Consider the following 24381-nt stretch of genomic DNA (forward strand, 5'->3'; position numbering starts at 1 on the left):
CTCTATCTACATCAACTCATGATCAGTTGATCTTAGTGCACACTAACTCCCCAAACTTGCAAGTCCAAATAATCACAAATGACTTGGTTAACTCCAACATGATAAGGATCCTTATGAACTTTAACAATCAGTTTACTTTTCTGACAAAGTCAATGCCGTATTAACCATTTCAATTACTAAGTATTGCAATGGAAATTGTATACCAACAATCACTCCAAAAATTGCCAAAGTAGAGATCTCTCTCACATCTACTTATGATTGTCTCACTCAACATTTCCGTTGTTCACTGTTGCATCATGGTTCTGATCCCTTTGAATGAAATGCAATACAAACAGATTACAATTTGCCAGCTTTCTCCGATATTTCCAATGCAATAAGATTTTAGGGCATTTATCTCAACCACCATTTATATAAATAACTCCATGATATAACTCTGAAATCTCCCTGCCGTTTATCGCATCAACATGTACAGTAATCAGTTCATCTCATGAGTGTGTCGTCAGATTTTTACAAGTAATTGTAAGTTTATTTTAGCTTTAGACAGACATGCACAATTAAAGGTGAATTGGCAAAGGCTGACACCAATTCAGTAAATGTCAATTGCAAAATGCATAAATAATTTTTGCAAGTAGGTTTCACTAATTTATACGTTCAAACATGACCACATTTGGCAGGTTGTTTCTTAAGTATTGTTGCGCATCAAACTTTTCATCAGATTCACAAATGTATGTTAGAATGATCACGAGGAGTAACAAAAGATATTCCGAGTACTTTGATGACTTTTGGCAGCACTATTTCTAGTTCTAAGAACGTCTACTTTTTGCAAGACATTTAGTGCAAACTCAAAATTGCACTATTTAATGGTTGCCTGAAAGTCAATGTTACAATAAGCGATTGAAAATTTATTGGAATTTTCACGTACCGGTAACTAGTCTTTTTCTAATTAGGAAGTGGGAATTATTGCAAAATTTCAAACATATTTTAGTCAAACTAGTCCAAATTCAAAGCAACAGTTCACTGCAGTAACTTGATTTGTTCAAACTGAGTTTTTTTGATAAATATTGTATTCAAAGCTTTTGGCCATTTTGCCAAGTATACACACACTTTGAGATGTAATAAGTTCTGACATTTGTATGAAGTCTTTATTTTGAATGAGCAAATACCGGTCGGTATCTTACAAGATTTTTCTCTTAGGAAAGACTGGTCTAAGTAACTTTCCATTGTGCCATCATCGATCTTCAAGAAAACTAGCTTCATTTTAAATTAGTGGATTGAATTCAAATATTACAATTTGAATTTGACCAACATAGTTTGATTGGGAATTTTAAGAGTTACAAAGTTAATTAGATTGAAAAAAAAAACCAACTTTTAAAAAAATGTGCAGATGATTTTCTTGTTACTGAGTACATGCTTCTTTTTTCAAGATTTCTGGCCAAACTCTTAGCGAATCAGTTTTTTCAAAACTGACGTTAGCCATAATTATTTGAAATATGTCACAATTTTTGCATATTGTAAACAAACATGTGACACAAGATTTTGTGTTCAAGAGTTTTGGACATTTTTGTAATATTTCTCTCTCTTTTTTTTTAAATTTGGGAGGTTGACGTGCATCTTTTTTGAAGAACCATGCTGTTCCGTGGCCAATGTTGCAGTGGCGTAGCAAATGGGGATGGGAGGGGCCTTCCATGTGATACAGGAAGGGGGCTGTCTGTCCGATTGGACAAAAAGATTTCAAAATCCGTACTCGGCCTTTTTGGGCCGACATGTATAAAAATACATGTACATGTAGCTGAGAACATGTATAGTGAACATGTGCATCCAAATGGTCAAAATTATACACATGTTCTCTAGTTTGCCCAACATGAAAATTTCTGGGATTTCCATTTGTCCCCTCCTGTTTTCTTGTGGCCCCTCCTTCATTCTAGCTACGCCACTGTTGATGTGGTGGCAATCTGCCCCTCAGCATCCTCAGAAGCTGTGGCATCATGACACAGGGACAGTCTTGTCCCGCCATCCATGGTCAAGTTTAATTGAAGTTTTCATTAATTCATGCACTGTACAACGACAACATACATCCTCATCTGTTTTGCTCGCTAAACCTAAATGTGTATCATGGCATTTCAGAGTAAACATACTGCTACATGCCTACATTACAACAGATATTGCACATTTATGCTCGCATGCAAACCTAGGCAGGCCCCAGGACAAATGAATAAATGGCAGTTTCTTAGATGATGATGGATTCACGACATAGTCAACACGACATAGTCAGACCCTACCTTTAATTTCCACACCATTTATAAGTGTAGGCCTACATGTACATTATTTTATACAGGACAAGACATTTTCTTGGTTTCATCACCACCAAGGAATGGATCATATTACTCCAATCTTAGTTTTCAATTTCGAAAAGATCAATCATTCAATTTCTTCATGTAAATCATTTGCATGTACCTGCAGCATTTGCAGAGACTGTACATGTACATGTACACATGACATTGTCTACATGTACATGTACATGTATAAACTCAATATGAGAGTATTTCAAGGGGCCGGCCTGTATACATTGTGCAGGCTATCTACATATCTCTAAGCTTTTTTCCACAGTCTTTTTTCACTGTTCTTTTTGCCTTCTTTCCTGTAAAGTCTGACTTTATTTTTCAAGTCAAACATTCAACGACGGTATGACACCTTGAATATTTGGCACAGAATTGCAGTGACACACTGATGACTTAACAAACAAGTTTGTTTTCTCAGATTTGTTTTTAGGAAATTTTGCTTTCTTTGTAAATTGTGAGTACGGTCTAAAGTTATTCCACTGGAAAAGCAGAACTGCAACAGCAAAGTTCTTCCATGTATCTGTTCCATGTACATATACATGTACATGTATCTGTTATTCTAGATATCTGATCACCGAAACTGCCAATTTTTTATTCAAGGTTTATTCTGGGGCCTGCCTATAACCACCTTTTAAGACAAGACAGAACATTAACTTCAAACCTTTGACATGAACATGTATACAATTTGAGATTTTTTTGATTGAACCTACAAGTACCCTAGAGAAATTATGAATTTTGCAACTTTTCCTGTCTGCAAACATGTCCATAAAAAAACATGTCTTTTGCCTATCCAACTTTTCTAGAAATAAGGTTCATTTATTTTGAGAATACAAGTATGGACTTAATTTGGGGGTTGTACGTATTGACCCTGTGAAGATAAAAAAAAATAACCCCAAGTATATTACTAACTAAGGACAATATATACTGAAATCATGGCACTAAGTTCAATTTCATACTCACTGATATTTTCCGAGAACTGCAAGTCACTTGATTTCATTTTTAATACAGTTATTAAGATATCCTAATTCATGTATTAGTCCTTTCACTGATTGAGTCACGAAAAGATGTAGATCAAATCTGAGACTTAAGTCAAGTGCCTGGCATTTTTACTTCGAAAATCGGCCGTGTCTGGTTTCTCACAAAAGTGTAGTGTCTCACAGTTTAACTTGTTTTAATTTATGCAAGTTTGTTTATTACCCAATTTAACCTGGTTATCAGTGTTTGACGCTACTGTACAATGTCATCATTTGTCATCATTAATCACATTAATGCGCAATTTATGTCCTGGTTTTATTGACTATTTGCTCTGCACAACTAGTCACTGATTTTCTGAGTTATGGTCTGGCTTGTTCATGGGAAACATTACTAAGTGTTGAATGTTAAAAACTGTTGACTTTTAGAAGAATACAATTTTGCAAATTTCCTGAGGACCTAATTTTAACCTGTTTTAATCACATTCATGTTCATTGTTTTTTCCTCCTGGTTTTATTGACTATTCACTCTGCACAACTATTCAATGATTTTCTGAGAAACAGTCTTCAGGTTTAACATGAAACAAGAACATATCCTGGAGTTTACATTTTCAATAATTTTTTGAAATTACTGACTACTGTCAATAACCAAAAGCACTAAGAATACCTGCATTCTTAAAGACATTAACTGTCCCAACACAACAAACTATCCTACATGTACATGTACATTTTATCGACGCCTCTTGAGACAAAACTGATCTTAAACTGACCTGAATAATTAATTAAAGAACCTTGGACGTTTTGAACCCTTTAGTGACCACAGTGGCCTGAGGTGACCAGAACTGAATTGTCCGCAGTAGCCACACTGGACAAACATTTTCAACATTTTTTCAGCATCACATGAAAATTGACTGGTTAAAAAAATCTGATTGTACAACACTACAGGTACAGAGTGTCATTGAGATACAAGTTGAGAATTTGAATGTTTGAATTTGGAAAGTGACGCCTCACAATATTTGCATCACAAAATGCACATTGCAAAGTGCAATGCACAATGAGAGAAGTGTGGTCACTGATGGGTTCAAGCATGGAGCATAGCTACATGTAGACTTCAGTCTGTGGCAATACCAACATGTGTCCTGAAAGATCTTCACCTTATTTGACAAAATGAAACACAACGGTTACAGCGTCATGCCAAAATGCAATATTCCTAACATTACTGGTTTGGCTGGGGTCAAAACTGAATAAGGTTATCAAAGTTTGTAAACAAATGCCTTTGGAAACTGTATTAGAAGTTACTTTCACAATCGTTCTTACTTACAGTACTTAAGACAGCCATCTTGCTACAATCAATGGCTTGGCAATTTTTACTTTGTAAAGTTGTGAGTCATATCAGATAGAACAATTGCATTCCTTTTGCTGGCAATACAAAACAATTGTTTCCATATCACTTTCGGTTTCAGAAATCTTTGAAGGATTTGTGAACAGTTTGCGGATTTGGTTGCATGAGAAATGAAACCAAACTCGTCCAACTCAGAGCAAACTTTTTTTAGTTTTGTAAATCTACTCATCGATTTTACTTCTCAGCAAGAAATAATAAAATGGTCTGACATCTGATTAAGATTCAGTTACAGCTGTCTGAGGCCATGTTGTACATGAACATTGACATGTACATGTACAAAACGTATGCTCAATTTCAGAGTATGTACTAACTTAATTGGTGAGACTAGTCAGATGAAGTCCAGGTGAACTTTGCTTTGAGCTGAGTTCTCAGCTGCTATATTTACATTTTTCTTCCACAAGGCAGCGGACAAATGTCCACATACATCAACTGAAATAATATTGACAATCTGAACATTTAGAGCTAAGGTGAAGATCTTTCAGGACTCTCAAGATCACGTTCAAAGTTTAATGCCTTTTTTTGATTTTGTAAAAGGCTATTTCTTTGTATACAAACGAGAAACAGTTAGGATTTTTTGGTTGGTATGAGGCAATGACATTTGTTTAAGCTTCTATATGAGAACAGTGCACATATCTCACTTGCAACTGCACCTTGGCAGTACCGTAATATTCAATTTTTTTTCATGAAAATGAATGTTTCAGTAAACACACTGAAAGAACGCAGCAAAACTATGCTGCTCAAATTACTCATCGGAGCTTTGCTCAAAAAGTTTCTCGCTTGAATCTAGAAAACTAGATCAATAATTCAACTTTTTGTTGTAATCAGAAAGACAGTTTTTGCTGCGAGCCTAGAGTTTAGACTTCACTGAAAGGGAATTGCAGTTTAGGATCGCTCACAACACACATGGATGCTTGAGTTTCACTGCAGAGAAATGAACTCATTTGAAAAAATGAGTTCACAAAGTTATGATCACAAAAAGGTCCTGTTAAACAGAGACTTGGCAGGGGATTCCCCCATGCAACCACCTATCTGGTAGGTGATGAATCTATAGGAGGCTACAGTGATTGCTCAAACCCAAGGTTTTATCCAATCATAGGATTGGAGTGCAGAGGTCACGACATTTGACCATGATTTGGGTAGCAGCACTTTGAGTACTTGCAGTGAGTGTCGAGTCCATAAAGATTGAGTGAGAAGTTTGCACACCAGTGCACTGGTTGCATCTCTGCATTACTGTAGGACTCATTCGATCAATTGCCTTGATCAAATTTTAATTCTGAATGACAAATAACAGACCTACATTACTCTTAACTTTCAATTCTGTGTGTCAGATTAACGCTAATTGGTATTGCCACAGACTGAAGACTATAATGCACAATACTGTTTTCCTGTAATGCAGACAGATAGCGTTTACTCCTAGCCATGAGATACACATTCTACTGTAGGTTACGCAAGCAATGAGGATGTACACAGTGCATGAATTCATTCTAGAAAACTTCAATTAAACTTACCATGGATCCATCTGGCAGGACTGGTTCCCTGTGTCTGACACCACAGCTTCTGTCTTTAGGATGCAGGGGGCCTTTTTGTCCACCACATCTTCCATCTGGCCAGGAAGCAGCATGGTTGTCCCCCTCTGCACACCAGGACTTCTCCCCTACAATTTCAAGAGTTTGGCCTTCTATCCTTTTTCATTCTGACTTTATAATGTCTTTTCATTTCTATTTTATTTTTCAACTGCTCTTCTGATAATATGATGGCACTGGCCCATTCACCAATTTATTAATGAGACAAAATTTTTCTCATTTGTTTTCTGAAGTGCAAAGTGGTTTTTAAAAATGAGTTTAAGTTGCTTTGAATTCAGGACTTTCATTTTTCGATTTCGTTTCTTTTTTGGTTCAAACCAGAACTAGAATCTTGAATTATTTTATTTAGAAAAGTATTATACTTGATATGGCAAAAAGTTCCTTTTTTTCATCAAATTTAAAATAGTTGTTGCCAAAAAATGACAAACTTTTTAAATTATGGATTTTAGTGATGCATTAGATGCTGAATTAAGAGGAAATTTTTGACTTGTGCAATTTTATGCATCAGTTTTACTTTTAGCTCACTTATCATGTACAGCGCGATACGATTCAGTAAAGTTGTACTGATTTCTTTTAGAGATTACTTCCCCATGTTTATCTGTGCATGTCTAAGATTGGAACACACTCAATGAGAGAACTGAATGAACATGTCAATACAATAAAAGGCAATGAGATTTCAGAGTTATACCAAGGAAGTTATTCACATAAATAGCGGCTGAAACACCTGTCCGAAAATCCTATCATATTGAAGAACATCAGAGGTACCAACAACAGTATCCATTTGTTAGCAGATCATTTGGATCAACATGATGCCATGGAACTATTGAAATGCAAGCAGGACATCAAGAGTAGATGCTCGATTGATCTCTAGATTTGCAATCTCCAGATTGATAGATGGTACATAATTTCCACAGCAACACTCAGTAAAGAAACAGCCAAAACAACATCTCCTTTGCAGAAAGGCAAACTAATTGTCAAAGTTCAAAAGGATCCTTACCATGTTGAAGTCGACCAAGTCATCCACGATTATCCAGACCACAAGATCAGGAAGCAAGCACACACCTTGAACAAAAGACCAATCGTCAATGCAGACAGGGGCAACTCACCAGACGAGCCGGCATCTGCGGGCGGGGAACACCACACGTGCACGCCTCGGGGGGACTTGCATGCGTTGGGCTCAAGTGTATCAGAACATTGCCTGTTGGTAAAATGTCAAGTATATATGGGATACTCAATAAATTATCATAAAAGAATTTACATTGTATAGCCAGCACTGGAAGCACATTTTTTCTGTTCTTTTTTAAAGTTAGGATAATGTTTTGATCATTTACATTAATGTGTTATTCAAATTGCCTGTCAAATGAACCAACAAAAACTGCTTTCTCAAAGTATTCAACATACATGTAGGTGTGTACACAAAAACACCTGCCTGTAATACACTGTCAAATAATGGCGACTTTGTTATTCTTACAAGTTTTGTTTTTAGTTTGAAATGGTAAACTTAGGGTTTGCTCAATTTTGATGAATTTGGAAAATGTGTGATATAGACAAAATGTTTCATTCAAACGCTGCCTTTACACATTTGACCAGTGCTGACTATTCTTAATAAAACAAAAGCTGGGTACAAGATTGGTAGTGCTGCTGATAGTAGCTGCTAAATTATGATCAACTGGGAAATGTATCAAAGCTATCGAAAACCCATGCAGAGGTTGAAACAAATTTGGAGATTTAACGGAAAGTTGATTTTTGTACTCGTTTGCAATGTTGGGCATTTTAAAGTTAACAGAGAATTCCTGCTTTTGATGTCAGGACATTCATATTGTTTTTTGAATCTCAAACAAATAGCTTTTGGTTTAAATGCGAAACAAACGTTAGTCCAAAAGAGAGATTTTGGGCTCAATGTGTTAATTATAGAAAAATTTGGTCCAAAGAGATGTGTTTGCATTTGTGTGTCAAATTTTGTTCCAGGAAAACCAATCTTGCACCTAGCTACTACCAATCAGGCAATGCCATAAACAAATATTTCAGATAAAATATAAATTTAACGTAACCAGCTCTCTCTATTATAAGCATACAGCTGCATAATCAAAATTGTTGGGAGGCAATGTTTTCCTCAGTTTGAATACATTTTGAGTGAATCTGTCTTAAAGATTACGTACATTTCAGTTCTTTTGCAAATGCTCTCGGAAAAACGAGGTGAGGAAAAAGTAATGCAGCGCTGTAAATATAGTAAGTGGCTCTGCTTGTTGAGTGCTTTGGTGATAAGCTGCAGTTTCAGGCAAGTACATGTATGTACATGTAAGTGGCGCCACTGAATGAAATTAAGGAAATCAATTCACCAGAAAAAAAAGAGGATATTTCTATTTTTATGGCCTGAAAAGTTTTGCATTAAGAAGCTGGTTACGTGTAACATGTAGAGGCCTCTCGTCCATTTTGCGGTTCAATTTGATCTCAGCAATGAGTGACATCAACTTTGGATCCACAAAGAACAAATGCTTTGTTTTGAAGGATTTTGGATCAAAACATACATTTCTTGCAGGAGAAAAATTCAGGGGATCTTGTTCCAAACTGTGTCAATAGGTGACAGTGGATTCGTCATGGAATACTGTGATTGAAGATTTTTATCAAGTTCTTTTCAAGAGTTTAGACTTCTGTAAAACTGTGGTTACCCTAGGCAACTCAGGTCACAGAGGTTAACTGTAATGACCTCCAGTGACCTCTTGGAGAGAGACCTCTACTTCTTTCACATAAAATGGTCGTTCACTTCAAGAGAGTTCCCTTTTCAAAAGAGTTCCGTTTTCAAAGCATGGAGTTCTGTTTCAAAAGTTCCTGACAGATTCCAACAGTAATTCTGAATCAATTTTTGAAGATCTCATGATCAGATCTCATGAATTGTTTATGTATCTCTCCCATCATATTTTCAACAGTTTTCCAAACATTTTGTGTGACTTGCGAGGTCCATTGACATATGGCTCAATGTGAGCTACATGTATACTTAGAATCAGCATTTGTCCAGTTGAAGATAAGAGCAGTCTCTGAAGACAAGTTTTGTGTCCAGCAGGAGAGATTTGTTGAGGAGGAAGTCATTCTGGAGCAATTCCTGTAGACTCCTGCTGGTGCTGGTCTACCTGTGGCTCACACATTCCTTCCAGTCAATGCAGACAGGGAGCACCTATGAAGTGACATCGTTGTCGTTGAATGGCAACCCGGAAAAGAGAGATCTCCAGTGCATCTCTGACTGCTTCCTTGTTGGGTTTCAGGAGTCAGTGGCTGTGGTCGCACGTCTCAGATTTCCTGTGACTCAAACCGGAAAGCCCATCAGATCCAATGGCAGTACATGTAGCTTACAGTTCAGTGGGCAGCATGTTGTCGCGACGTCTGGCTGCGTTTTAGGCAGTAGAACTTTCCTTGACAGAAGTAGAGTGTCTAGACATGGTGTCTAAATGGGTGGGTAGTCATCCTGCTGTTTTCAAATCATGCTGGTCTAAGCTGCCAGGGTGGTGCTGGGTTATAGAGTCTGTGTGAATAAAAGACAGATCTTTAAGAGACCTTTACTAACCTTCTGGGACGCCATAACTTCTGCAAACAATTAAATTGCTACATGGACGTAAGCATGCGCGTACATGTACCCCTGACAATTCATCTCTGACAATGTCAGAAGAATAAATGTAACAGGATCATTTCAATGGAATAATTTAACCTAGGTAGAAGGTAGAACACGCCTTAAGGGTGCAACCCTGCAAAAAAATCCCTTAGACACTAGTGCTAAATGCGCATGCTTCAAAATTCTTTTAAAAATACTCAGAACTCTCACAGGTATTCAAGCTGCACAGAAAAATGATGATCAATGTGTTATCTTTCATTTTCTTTTCATTTTTGGGTGGGTTGACCTTTGACTTTTCGAGATATTCTCACCCAAAGAAGACGACCCCTATTTTCCCCAAGCGGAAAATGCTCAAAATTGGAAGCCCCAAGTCCGGGCCAGAGGTTCATTACCATATCTCTTCAATTCCCCAATTTTATGGCTCTCAAAACTCTCTAATATAGAATATTTTGAGGGTATAACTTTTATTCACAGGGATGTGATTGGTCTGTGACAAAAAAATCTGAAAATTTTATGCATGAAATGCATGCTCCGGCGAGCGCAAGGCCATTACGGCGTGGGGTCCGGGTCCGCTTAAAGGCCCCGAAAAATTTTTGATTTCAGATGCTCTGTGGTGCAATCTGAGGCAATTACTGGGCACTTTCCTCTGAAATTTTGGAGCAGAATTTGTTTTAATTTGAAGAAGAATTTTCCCTCCTTCGTTAAAATATACTCTCGTTCTTATAAAGTTTCTTCTTTACTCAAAGTTGAGAACCATGCATTTTCATGTTACCTCGCCGTATACTTGCCATGCTTTGATGTGCTTTGGGTGTTTCACATGGGATACGAGCGATTTCTTTCAACTCGACGCGGCATGCGTAGTTGATAATGTCGTTGCAATCATTGCAAAAAACCTTGCCAGCGGTTGCTATTTTATCTTGAAATTGATGCTGATGCCCGTCATTAATAACAGAGTCCCGAAACCATTCCCACCGGAACTTATTTTTCACTTCTTTATCAAGCTCTCGCACTGAAATCTCCTTGCGACAATCCCGACTTGTTGGGCGCAGCCATTTTTGGAAGGATTTCTGTTGGAAGCGCAGCATACATTGTACGTACACAAACACTCCGAGCCGACGCATGTAAAACAACAACATGCATAAGGTTACAGACCAGTAAATAAACTTCCATAGACCCCAATGGTAAATGCTCCCACTTCAGAAATTCGGGAAAAATACTCACAACTCTCCAAGGTGTTCGAGACACACATCAAATTAAAGCTTATATTTCATCATCTTTCATTTTCTTTTCAATTTTGGGGGAGTCAACTGATGACTTTTAGGAGAAATTTCCATCCGAAGATGATCACCACTGAAAATAGTCCTGAAGCCCATCGCCATTTTGAAAAACGATGCCTACACTCCATTGCAAAATAGAACGCTTTAAGGGCCCCAATTTCATCTAAATTGAACGGAACTACAAGCTCACAGTCCTGTGCACGGCTTCCACCCATATTGTTTACAAACCCTCAAGTTCATGGCCCACAGCATGCTCAAATTTTACTCAAGATTTTGAGGGCATGCAAATCGTGATTTGGCCGGCGTAGGCAGTTTCGGACAGATTTACTGGTCTGCAACCATAATCCACATGATTGTACTGTACTGTATGCCATTGTGCACGCTGAGTAATATTAGTCTGTACACCCGACCAGCGCAACACGTGCATCTCGAGTACCGACACAGGAACTAGACCAATATCATCACAACCTCGGACCCGAGCGAAAAATCACATGAACATGCTAACAGCAACGCATGGTCTTCAACTTCGTTCTCACATTGGGTATCCAATATGTGCGTGCGATATATCGCTCAACGAAGTAATGTCCGTGAGTAAATTTCGGATATTTCGGCAAGCAAAACTCATTATGAATAATTAATTAGCACATTCTACCCCCCCCCCTATTTCTCAAGGGATTCACTTGATTCATGTTGGTGGACTTTTGAGGCCAAAAAAAAACAGATTTCCGAAAAAAACCCGGACAAATCACATCCCTGTATTCATGAAATCAACGGACGGAATTTTGGCCTATTTACAGGTGTGCACTCTTAGGATCAAACAAGAAATCAATTTGTGCACGTCTCATGGAGTCTACTCAATAAAAAGCTATCCTGGAATCAAAGTCCGTTTTTTTTCACACATTTTTGCTTGAAAATATCTTTCTTTTTCAAACCAAGTTGATACAAAGTTGCCAAATGGGTATAATCTCCGTGAGTAAATTTTGGAATCAAAGTCCGTTTTTTCCACACATTTTTGCTTGAAAATATCTTTCTTTTTCAAACCAGTTGATACAAAGTTGCCAAATGGGTATATCACCAAAAAAACAAACACCCGGCGTCATTCACCAAAAAAGCAAGTACATGTACATGTACTTACCCTGTGTCTTTGGTTCCTGTGACCATGCTGTGACTGGCATGATACTCGACAGTCGATGGACAGTTGAGAAGGTTTGGTGCCTGGGTGGATACATCTAACAGCTGCAGGTGGGTTGGTGACTGGTGATTGTCTTGAGGATAATTGATCTGTAATGAAGAAATTTCAGTACAACATTTTAAAACATGACGGCCTATATTAATTTTTACAACCAATTTTTAAATGCATCCATCTGACTTATCCGGTAATTCTCATGAGAGTTTGTCCTGAAATAACTGCAGAATTTGTTGATGCCATGGTTCGTACACTGTGACCTTTTTTGTTTTTAGTTTTCCTGGTTATTATACTGGTGAGTACATGTAACTTCAATTGCGAAAATCAAGAGGAAAAATAAAGCAATTAGATTTCAATTTCAGGGGGAAAACGGCCAGTGTATATTTGATGTGAACCAGTACCAGGTTTTCTTGAATTCTTGTAGGCCTAGCGGCACTCACACTGACCTTGCACAGCGATTGTTTTTGGGACTTCAACAATCTTTTTACCGTGAGGAACCTTTGTATGGTACCCCATTTACACTGTTGTTGTGACTTCATATAGGGACAGGAATCAGAAATGCAATTTTAGACTTTACTTCCCTTAAAAAATCCTACATTCTTTCTTTAATTTAAAACAATAAATGAAGGAAGGAAATTCATATTTTTTTGGACAACGAAACCAACCCCCACCCCCCGTCCAAAAAATGAACAAATTCAAATATTGAGTATGGGTCTTGCACTGCAAGTGGACCCGCAGGCCTCAATCCTGTTTTCCTATCGAGCCAAACATTTGGTACTTGCTCGGTTCAAACTAATATTTTGTTATCTTATATCTATAGGCAAATGTGCTATAGCGAACATTTGGTTATAACGAACATCCACTTTGACTCCCACAATATTAAATCTATTACAATGCACAACCACTATAGCAAACAACAACTACATGTATAACGAACATTTTGTATGGACCCCATCATGTTCGTTTAGTGGTGTTCTACTGTTTAGGCATAGACATGCATGACACAGGCCCCCTGCATCCAATGGAAGTGTCAGCGAAGGCACTTCGGAAAGAATGTTGCAACCTGACGCTGCTTTTTTTCTTCATATATCATCTCAATGAAGGTCAGTTGTTGCAAAAATGATGATAAGACATGAATCTGGGACTGAGAAACATTTCCAATTTTGTTAGGAAATACTTTTAAGGAAAATTTTTCTTGACTCTCCATAGACTTTGTTCACAACCGATGAAGTAGCATCAGGTTGCAACTTTCTTTCCGGCACTTCGAAAAAAAGAGACTACAATAAAATTTTAAAAAGGAAGATTATATAGACCAGCACTGAGTGTTTTTTCAGGGGAACAAAATCCACTTTTAAATAATTTGACTACCAAACTAGTTGGCGACATCAATTTAAGATTATAAAGAACATGCAGCTAGGTACATGTACATGTACGTACATTGTACTCCTGCTTTATTTTCGATTCAAACAAAATTGTACGATGAAAAAATGGTCAGTGTTTTCATTGCATAAATTGCCCAAATTACGGTTAGAGTAATGGAGTCATCAATAAAGAAAGTCTAGGGAAAGTCCGAAAGACATGGGCACCGTTCGTGGTGCTTCAATCATGTCCATTCAACCACACAACTCCACTTGCATTCATACGTGGGGAAAAATCAGGTATTATCGTCTTCAAGGGCGGATCCAGAACACAATTTTTTGGGGGGACCAAAACAATTTTTTGTCCCCCCCCCCCCAATTTTTTTTTTGGATTCTAGATGCTCTGTGGTCTGTACCATTGCATATTCGCACGCACGTGCGACACAGTGATTTTTCCATGTCGCCTGTCAATGTTTAACCTTTTGTCCAGCCGGAGAAAGCTCCGATCAGTATGTCCTGTGTTTCTACCGTTGAAACACTCCAGTAGCGACTGGTGAAAGAGATTAAAACTACGTTCGCGATGATTTTAACGTGCCATTTCCATCAACTTTTCATCGACTTTTCTTCGAAATTATGATTGAAATAAAATTACATTTTGTGAGAAAAATCCTTACAAAATCAAATTTTGTGGGACACACTGTAAAAAAATCGGAAATTTCGTTGGCAAATTCAAAAAGTCGGTTTTCCGATTAAAATCGGAAAAGTTTCATCCCTGTATTTATGAACAAAACAAGGTTTGGATGTAACAGGACGTGGCTTCCGGTTACATCCTCAACTTCTCCATAGTCATTACATGTAAATATATATTGTGTACAAATTTACCAACTTTCCAAAATCATGTGAGCACTGAGCACGCACGGCGCGCTGAATTGCAAGGCACCACATTAGAATTGAGAAAAGTCTGCTTTTGATTGTAAAGGTCATTTTTGACTCTAATTTGATCAAAATAAAATAGGGGCCCTACACTTCACGATCGCTCACTTTGTAGGCCTATCTCAACTTCGTGGAATGACCCTTTTCTAAACCCAGCGCAGGCACAATTCTGGACACAAGGAATATGTAATTGTAAGCGAAATTTCAGCTTCCTTCGTCCTGAAGGTCAAAATAATGTGTTATAATTTTTAAACTGTGCAGCGGTTCTGTGGGAAAAAGCTTGATTGGGATGGACGTTTTTGTACTTAGTTGGTGTTTTGTATAGCAAACAGTTTAGCGGGGTAATCTGCCTATGAGCGTGGAGCCTCATAGTTCTAGGAGTACATGTATGTGGGTACCACACCGCTTTCAGGCGCCGCAAGTGGGTTCAATTTTCGTCTGGTGCGTTGTCGCGGAAAGCAAGACAACGAGAATGCTCTCCACGACAACGCACCAGACAAAAATTGAACTCACTTGCGGCGCCTGAAAGCGATGTGGTACCCACATACATCGCGCGCGCAGATTTTTTTGATGTCATCACATGATGCATACATTTACATAATTAGCAAAACAAAATGGACGACAGCCATTGGAACTGGCTTTTTTTTTACGGACGAGCCACCGAAATCGTCAAGATTTTTCAATTTTTTTTGTTGTGTTCAGTTTTAAGTCCACATTAGGCTTCGTAAATGACTGCTGAATGTATGAGGTACTGTATGTACATGAAATCTGGGGTGGGATATTAGAGGTGAAAATGAACAATTTTTGAGAGGCCATTTTTTTTAGGGTCTCTTGCTACCACATTCGAACAGGTTATGCCTCCAGCGTTACATGTGAATGAATATGGAGCATGTCAGCTGGAGTTACTCAAGCTAGGGCAACCCATCACTGGCATGACTGGTACAAGAACGTACGTACGTAGACCCAGTAAAAATGAAATAAATAGGGTCAACTATAAACATAGTAAGTGGCAGATCGGATGTATGGTTTCGCGGTGATCGGACGTGTTTTCTGGATGCTCGTGAGCACACGAAAAGTTTTTGAATCTCTGAAAAAACAGTGACTGTTTTTTTTGCTTCGATCTTCGATTCTGAGTACAAGATCTTGCTGGCATCGTTCTTCTGGTAAGCAAAATCTCAATATCAGGAGGCTGTAATTCAGGTTTTTCAGATTTCTGGGCCAATCTAGGCCTGGATTTCAACTAACAATGGAGGATGACATGGAGTCTGAAACTTCATGGGATCAAATGTCACAATCTAACCCATCCCCCCACTATGATGACCCACCTAGATCAACACTTGACAGATTAATAAGTCAGGCACAAGATAGCTCTCAATTCCAGACTAAGAGCCGCAAACGGCACATACATGTAACAGACAGCGATGTATATTCTGACTCAGACAGCGATACTTCACAAAACCCCCAACCTAAACGGCGATTCACACAGAGTCAAAACACCAAGAGCCAACCGACACTTGTCATCATAAATTCCCCGGATGTTAAGCTTGCTAAAGTTAACCCAATCAAAATAGCTAAAGCCCTGAACAACCTAGGTAGTAATCTTGTAAAAAGTGTCACCAAAAACAGCCAAGGCGGAATTACGGTTAGGTGCCATACCCCAGCTCTGGCCAAAAAACTCAAAGCAATGTCGCAACTTGACAAATGGGCAATAACTACAGAATTTGCGAAATCAGAAACTCAAAGTAAAGGAGTTATTACAGGAATCCAAGGAAGAAGGAGTTCTGGATGTTAAGCGTCTGATGCGCAGAAAAGATGGCAAATTGAAAAAAGTCTTTCTGTCTGTCTAACTTTCAATACACCCACCCTACCCGAAACCTTCCAACTGGGATACGAAATTTTCCGAGTCAAACCCTATGTCCCACCAGTAGTACATTGCTTCAATTGTCAGCGACTTGGGCATGTTGCCAGCAACTGCCGCAGTTCAACCAGATGTGTTAGATGCGGGGGATCCCATTCATATGATCAATGTAAACAAAAGGATCAGGTTAAGTGCTGCAGATGTGGTGAACAACACTCATCAGCATATGCAGGATGCAATACTATCAAGCAAGAAAGACGCATACAAAACATCAGGGTATTGTACAATATATCTTACTCTGATGCAGCAAAAGCCATAAAAACAGACATCTCATTCAGCCGTGACGTATCCAGTCAACCTGCACCTAAAACACAAGTTACGCAACCGGCAGCAACAATAGTTGAGAACAAATCTAACCCAAACCCCAGGCCCAGAACAAATGTTACGACTATAAGGACAAAAGACCTAGCCAAACCCAAGTTAGATCACCCACCGAACCACAAAAGTCAGATGCGACTACCCAAACTGAACAAACGACAGCCACACAAACGGAGCCTACGCATCAGTGCCTTTGCAGTGAACAAAACATCCTAGAACTACTCACTGGAGTGATGCAAATCTGGGACTCCATCAAGAACAAAGACGAGAGAATAGATGCAACAAAGTCTCTAATCGAACACCTCCGTCTCCCTAAAGAACCTAAAAAAGCCAAAGAAAAACACGGTAGACGGAGCAAAACAACATCGCAGTCACCAACCGGCACAAGGAAAACTGATACTCAGAAAACACAGCAGAAGAAAACCCGACTCTCAACCAACTAACCAACAAATTGGAAATCAACTCCCAAATGGCAAACAAACTACGACATCATGAATATCTCCACTATTATGACTAGCCTTCTTATTTTACAATGGAATGCACAATCTCTCACAGCACATCATAAAGAACTTAAAGCGGCTATTAATTCCTGGTCCACTAAACCTGACATCATTTGTATACAAGAAACATGGTTGAAAGATGACAAAAATTTCAAAATGCCTGGTTACGATGTCTATCGATGTGATAGGAAAAACACCACCAAAAAAAGTGGTGGAGGATGTGCATTTCTTGTAAAATATGGCGTTGGGTTTAAGTACAAATCTGGCTCTGACACTCCTGTAGAATTTCAGATAGGTGAAATCTATGATGACTGCAAGAATAAAATCAACATCATTAATATTTATAATCCTTGTACCCAATTAGAATTGGACTCTCTTAACCAGATCATAGGAAAAATTGACAAGCCCTATATCATCTGCGGAGATCTCAATGGTCACAACCCACTTTGGGGCAGCTCTAAACTTGACCACAATGGGCAAGTTCTTGACGACGTTATATCCAATAACAACATGGTTTGCCTTAACACCGGAGAAGGAACTAGGATTAACTCATCTCACTGCTCTCTCTCCTGCATTGATATTACTCTAGCTTCTCCTTGCATAGCCGCCAAATGTGACTGGTCAGTACTTGACGACACCTGGGGAAGCGACAATTGCCCAATTCTCATCGAAATCAATCATCGCATTTACAAAAGTCCTTCCAATAAACTACCAAGATGGTCACTGAAAAAAGCTGACTGGGGGAAATTTGAAGATGAATGCAATCGACTCATCAATAAACCGGATGAATCAGCCAAAATAGATGATGTTTATAACAATTTCATATATGATCTTGACCTTGCCATGACCAATTCTATTCCTAAAACAGACCCTAACCATCACAAATCTCCTTCTTCTTGGTGGAACAAAGACTGTAAAAGAGCCATTGAGGAGAAAAAGGAGGCTTTGAAAAAAGTAAGGAAAACCAGGCTTTCGTCCGACCTAATAACCTACAAACGGGCTTGTGCAATCGCTAAGAAAACCATCAAGACTGCTAAAAGGAACGACTGGGAGAAATTTTGCAGCGACCTTACAACTAAAACTAATACTAAACTCATCTGGAACAAGGTAAAACGGATCGACTCAACCCAGAAGAAAACTAACATTCCAGTCACCCACTACAATGGTGTCGATGCTATCACAGATGAAGATAAAGCAGAGGCACTTGTCGACAACTTCGCCAAAATAAGTAGTACATGTACTAGCAATAACAATCCCTCCTTCATCAAGACTAAACAAGATGCCGAAAATAATATCCAACTTAATAACAGCAATGACAGTGTTATTAATGAGCCTTTTAACATTGATGAGGTACATGTAAACCATGCCATCGATGCTTCTAAGTGCACCACCGCTGGTAAAGACGGAATTAGTAATATGGTCATTAAACATCTCCCCATCAAAGTTCGTGAATACCTGCTTATTATATTCAATATGATTTGGCACACTTCCCAATGTCCCATGCAGTGGAAAGAAACTATTCTCATTCCAATCCTCAAACCAGGGAAAGATCCTGTCAACCCTTCATCCTACCGACCTATAGCCCGTACCTCCACCTTATGTACATGTAAACTGATGGAACGAATGATTAATTGCCGTCTTCTCTGGTACATTGAAACAAATGATCTTTTCAGCCAACAACAGAGTGGATTCAGAAAAGGCCGCAGCACCAAAGACGACATTATCAATCTGGAGTCATCGATCAATAAAGCCCGGGCGAACAAAGAAAGCACCCTTGCGGTTTTCCTAGACGTCGAAAAGGCCTACGATATGCTATGGCGCAAAGGGGTCATCATCAAACTTCAAGCCATGGGCGTACATGTATATGGTCGCGTTACCAGTGCTGGATTAACAACTTCCTCAGCGACAGGAAAATTCAAGTAAAAACTAATGACACCCTCTCCTCAGAAAGAATTCAAGAAAATGGCGTCCCTCAAGGCAGTGTCATCAGCCCCCTTTTGTTCAATATTGCAGTTAACGATCTTTCCCACCACATACCAGATGTTCACATGTCCCAATATGCCGACGATATAGCGATGTGGAAGTCAAACAGAAACATCCCATTCATTCGAAAGAAAATCCAAAAAAGTCTCAACAATATCCTTTCATGGTGCGGAAAATGGGGATTCAAGCTCTCTCAACCCGAAACGATAGCGATCCTCTTCACAAACAAACAGAAAACTAATATTTCTCTCCTCCTTCAAGACCATAATATCCAAATCCCCCATTCAGCTAAATTCCTAGGTGTCACTTTTGACAGCAAGTTAACCTGGAAGCACCACATTAACAATATTGTCACTAAATGTAAGAGAAAACTTAACCTTTTGCGATGCATTAGTGGAACTACATGGGGCGCTGACTGTAAGACACTTTTCCAGTTATATAATGCCCTTATTAAACCGATCCTTGAATATGGCTGTGAAGCTTTTGATTCAGCTTCAGCCACTATCAAACAGAAGTTGGACAGTATCCAATACCAGTCACTAAAAATCTGCACTGGAGCCCTCCAAGGCTCACCTTTGTATAAACTTCAACTTGAATGTGGCGACCCCCACTGAATCTTCGTCGCCAATTCCTAAGTAATCTGCACAATATCAAAATAAATGCCCATAAAAATCATCCTAACCACCATCTCCAACAGGACAATTGGCAGAAAAACTACTTCACAGAGAAATGGAGACTAACTGCTCATAAAACCCCTTTTGAAGCTAGAATTACTCAATACCCTATTGAAACGTTTCCTTTAATCAACCCTTTCCCATATTGGCATTATTATAAACCTAGTATATCTACAGAAATTGTCTCCCAGGTCTTGCATATACATGTAAATGATATCAACATCAGAGGCAGTATTAGCAAAGAAATTATTAACACTGTCTGGAACAATTCACTCCAAATCTATACTGATGGTTCTTTTAACCCTGATTTCAATACTGTTGGCTGTGGCCTTTATATTCCTCAACTCAAGTATTCCAAAAGCATTAGACTTAATAATGGCATCTCCATATTCACAGCTGAGCTTTTTGCTATCCTTCTAGCTCTAGAATGGATTGAAGATGTCAAACCCATTCATGCATGTGTGCTCAGTGACTGTCTCAGTGCAATTCAAGCCATCTCGAACCCCATTCCTCAGAATAAAATTATCTGTGACATTCGCCATACCCTCATAAATATACAGCACCAAGGCAACAGTGTTGTCTTTGAATGGGTCCCTGGCCACTGTGGAATTCCTGGTAATGAAAAAGTTGACAAAGTTGCTAAATCGGGCACAAAAAAGCCAAATGTCGATCACAATATCCCCTTCTCTGATACCGAAATCAAACGATGCCATAAAAATGACCTTATAGACCAATGGACGAAAATTATCCCAAACCTCGATCCGACTAAACATTTCAAACTTAAACCCTCTTTCACCTTCACCAATTGGGGTAAAAGACGCCAACAAGAAATCCCCCTTCACAGACTTCGGCTGGGAACTTGTAAAGGACTTTCCTGCATAACATTGGTCAACACCCCGACAAACTCTGCATTACATGTGGATGCACGGATGACGTCGAACACTTCATGGTTAAGTGCAAAAATTACAACGTCCAAAGACAGTCACTCCAGAAGGCACTTGGATACTCTGATGCTCAAATGACACTCAAACAACTTCTAGGTCAGAAACATAACTGTGACGAAATTCTACGATATCCACAAATGCAACATTAATATCTAATTGTTTTGCCACGCCTCCATTACAACTCTAAGCTATTCTGCTTAGCCACACCTCCTTGATATTGTAGATATTGCGCATGTGCGGGAGAGGGGAGCGTCGATGGTTGGCTGGGCACAGTGTTGCCCTCATCACCTGAAGGCGTTGCGGACCTGCGACGAACCCGGCGGGGCCCGGGCCCTTAAACTGCATGGTGAACGGTCCGGCCTTGCAGGGCACCAGCGACACTGCATGTTCGGCGGATCATTGGCGCTCCCCCCACTCCTGCCTCCATGCTTTACCAAACTGTCACTGCCTAGTTGTTTTTTGGCATTTCTTTCTTTTTGTCTCTCGCAGCTCTCACGAAGTGTCTTTGTTTTTCATGTCGTACATATTTTTTTTTTTTTGCTGATTAGCCTACTATTCTGTAACGCAGAAGTATTGCTTATGGCACAAAAGGCACTAGTTTGCCGAACGTGCCATTACATCACATCAACAACAACAACATAGTAAGTTGAAATATGAAGTTTTCCTATCACAATGTACATACGTGTATGGCTGTTTAGTCATTTCTTTGAAGAATGCATCCATTTTACTGAAAAACACGTTGAAACATCTCGCCTCAAATCTGCCGCTAATTTTCCATAAAATGGCGCCGGCGAAATTCGGGTGTTCGATGGTTCGAGCTCATAACAAGCAGAAAACCAGCGGGAGTATATTTCATTCCTCCACGAATTACACGTGTGATAAATAGACTAGCTCCCAATCCCTCGTTCTGTCTAGTGATATGGCGCCCTCTGTTTATGGAGTTGAAGGAGTTGAATGTAATTTTTTTTATCATAAGGGTTCAATCATAGAGGGTTCTAGATGAAAAGGAAAGTTTTTTTGTGGGCCGAAAATTGTACAAAATAATTGGGTTGTATTCTACTTCTGTATTATTTTAACACACTTTACTATTAGAATTATCTGGGGTGACAGAATATTTTTTTTGAAGGTGGTAAGGTGAGTGACCTATTAAAACAAATGTCATATTTACTTCTTAAATTATTTGTAAAAGTTTGAAACTGCATGGGTCAATGGGTCATTCTATAAATGTGGGGTCCAAATTGTGACATATTTCCAGTTCCAATTTTATGGTACATGTACATGTAGGCCTACTTTGTAATTTGCCATTCAAGTATTAAGAATGCATTCAAAATCATTTGTATGTGTTGGATAGATACTTCACGGTCCGTAATCACTCTTGTAGGACGACTGCATTTATTAATGTATCAGAATTAATAAAATCATAGATGTCAGATGTAAAAGGGACAGGATAAAAGGGGGACCCCAAATTTGAAGAATGACCCATATATTAGAAATTATATTACTGTTAGTTTGAGCCGGGCAGCAAGTAGGTAGATTAAAACTTTCTTCTCGTATTGATATTTACATTTTTACAAGATAATTCTCTTTTAGATATGCAAGAAAGGAATCATGTGGTTTCGCGATATTAAACTTTGAGGCCAATAGAGAGGGAAAAGGGACTATACTAGTATAAGATGTGTGTCATTGAAAAAAGTCTGATCACAATTAAAAAAATCCACTGACCAAAATAAAAAGGGTTCAATGGTCAGTCTTCATTTCACGAGATGAGAAAACGAGATTTACAATCCCCAAAATGTACCTTATGAAATGAAAACAAAACATTCTGAAACAAAAGAGGAATACCCAACCTCGTGCCCCGTGGATACGATCTTGCAGTGCCATGTTGTTTCCCATCATGCCTTGCGCGATCGTAACCCCTGGAATTGTGTAATTTAAATATACCAAAATATGGTATATTATAATTAGGGATGCAGTTTATCCGTTTTACGTGCCAACGCCATCTTTAAAATGTTAAAAGTTGTGATTTTGAAGAATCAATCCTTTCAAACACAACGTTTGGAAGTTGTGTTAATTAGCAAAGATTTGTATTAAACGTACGTACCCCTTTCGTGCCTTTACAACCACAGATACAGGGTTTTTTTTAGCCAAAAATGCGGCTGACATAATCCATATCGCACAGGCTACGCGACTTTTGAATCATAATTTTTCGTACGTGACGTTACGTGCAAAGCTAAGCACGCGAGTGCGAGCGCATTATGGGCGCGCCCGGCGTGCAATCTTCGAAATGCCTGCGCAGTACGCTGTGAATAGCCATTCAGTGTCATTTACATGTACATGTACGTCATCATCACAGCCAGGGGTTAGTGTAAGGAACGAGCACGCGCCCCTGGAGTCGAGGCTGAGGAATACCCCATGACTGCTGAAGTGTCAAAATTCATGATCGCTTTTAAACAATGTGACTTCGGGTAACCATACAAATAAATAACTCCACAATATACAGTAACTCTGAAATCTCCCTGCCGTTTGTCGCATCAACATGTACAGTAATCAGTTCATCTCATGAGTGTCTTCAGATTTTTACAAGTAATTGCAAGTATATTTTAGCTTTTGACAGACATGCACAACTAAAGGTGAATTGGCAAAGGCTGACACCAATTTAGTAAATGTCAATTGCAAAATGTATAAATAATTTTTGCAAGTAGGTTTCACTAATTTATACATGTACGTTCAAACATGACCACATTTGGCAGGTTGTTTCTTAAGTAGGCCCTATTGTTGCGCATCAAACTTTTTATCAGATTCACAAATGTATATTAGAATGATCACAAGGGGTAACAAAAGATATTCCAAGTACTTTGATGACTTTTGGCAGCACTGTTTCTACAAATGTACATGTAGTTCTAAGAACGTCTTCTTTTTGCAAGTCATTTAGTTCAAACTCAAAGTTGCACTATTTAATGGTTGCCCGAAAGTCAATGTTACAATAAGCGATTGAAAATTTATTGGAATTTTCACGTAACTTGTTTTTTTTTAATTACACTGTACATGTAGGTGGGAATTATTGCAAAATTTCAAACATATTTTAGTCAAACTAGTCCAAATTCAAAGCAACAGTTTACTGCAGTAACTTGAATTGTTTAAACAGAGGTTTTTAAAAATAAATATTGCAATCAAAGCTTTGGGCTATTTTGCCAAGTATACACACACTTTGATATGTAATAAGTTCTGACATTTGTATGAAGTCTTTATTTTGAATGAGCAAATACCGGTCGGTATCTTACTAGATTTTTCTCTTAGGAAAGACTGGTCTAAGTAACTTTCCATTGTGCCATCATCGATCTTCAAGAAAACTAACTTCATTTTAAATTAGTGGATTGAATTCAAATATTAC

At 38.7% G+C, this 24381-nt stretch overlaps 1 long non-coding RNA gene across 1 annotated transcript in view; it reads right to left on the reverse strand.

The window, feature by feature from the left end:
- Window positions 1–7786: 7786 nt before the first annotated feature.
- Window positions 7787–24381, reverse strand: part of LOC119727485 — a 35403-nt gene continuing 18808 nt past the window's right edge. Inside the window, exons 3-4 of the long non-coding RNA XR_005270975.1 lie at window positions 12312–12457; window positions 7787–9812 (exon numbers count right to left, since the gene is read on the reverse strand). This is a non-coding gene — a long non-coding RNA (uncharacterized LOC119727485). The remainder of the gene's footprint in view (window positions 9813–12311; window positions 12458–24381) is intronic.

The sequence above is a fragment of the Patiria miniata genome, unplaced genomic scaffold (genome assembly GCF_015706575.1).
Source record: "Patiria miniata isolate m_02_andy unplaced genomic scaffold, ASM1570657v1 HiC_scaffold_20, whole genome shotgun sequence".
In the NCBI taxonomy this organism is placed as follows: domain Eukaryota; kingdom Metazoa; phylum Echinodermata; class Asteroidea; order Valvatida; family Asterinidae; genus Patiria; species Patiria miniata.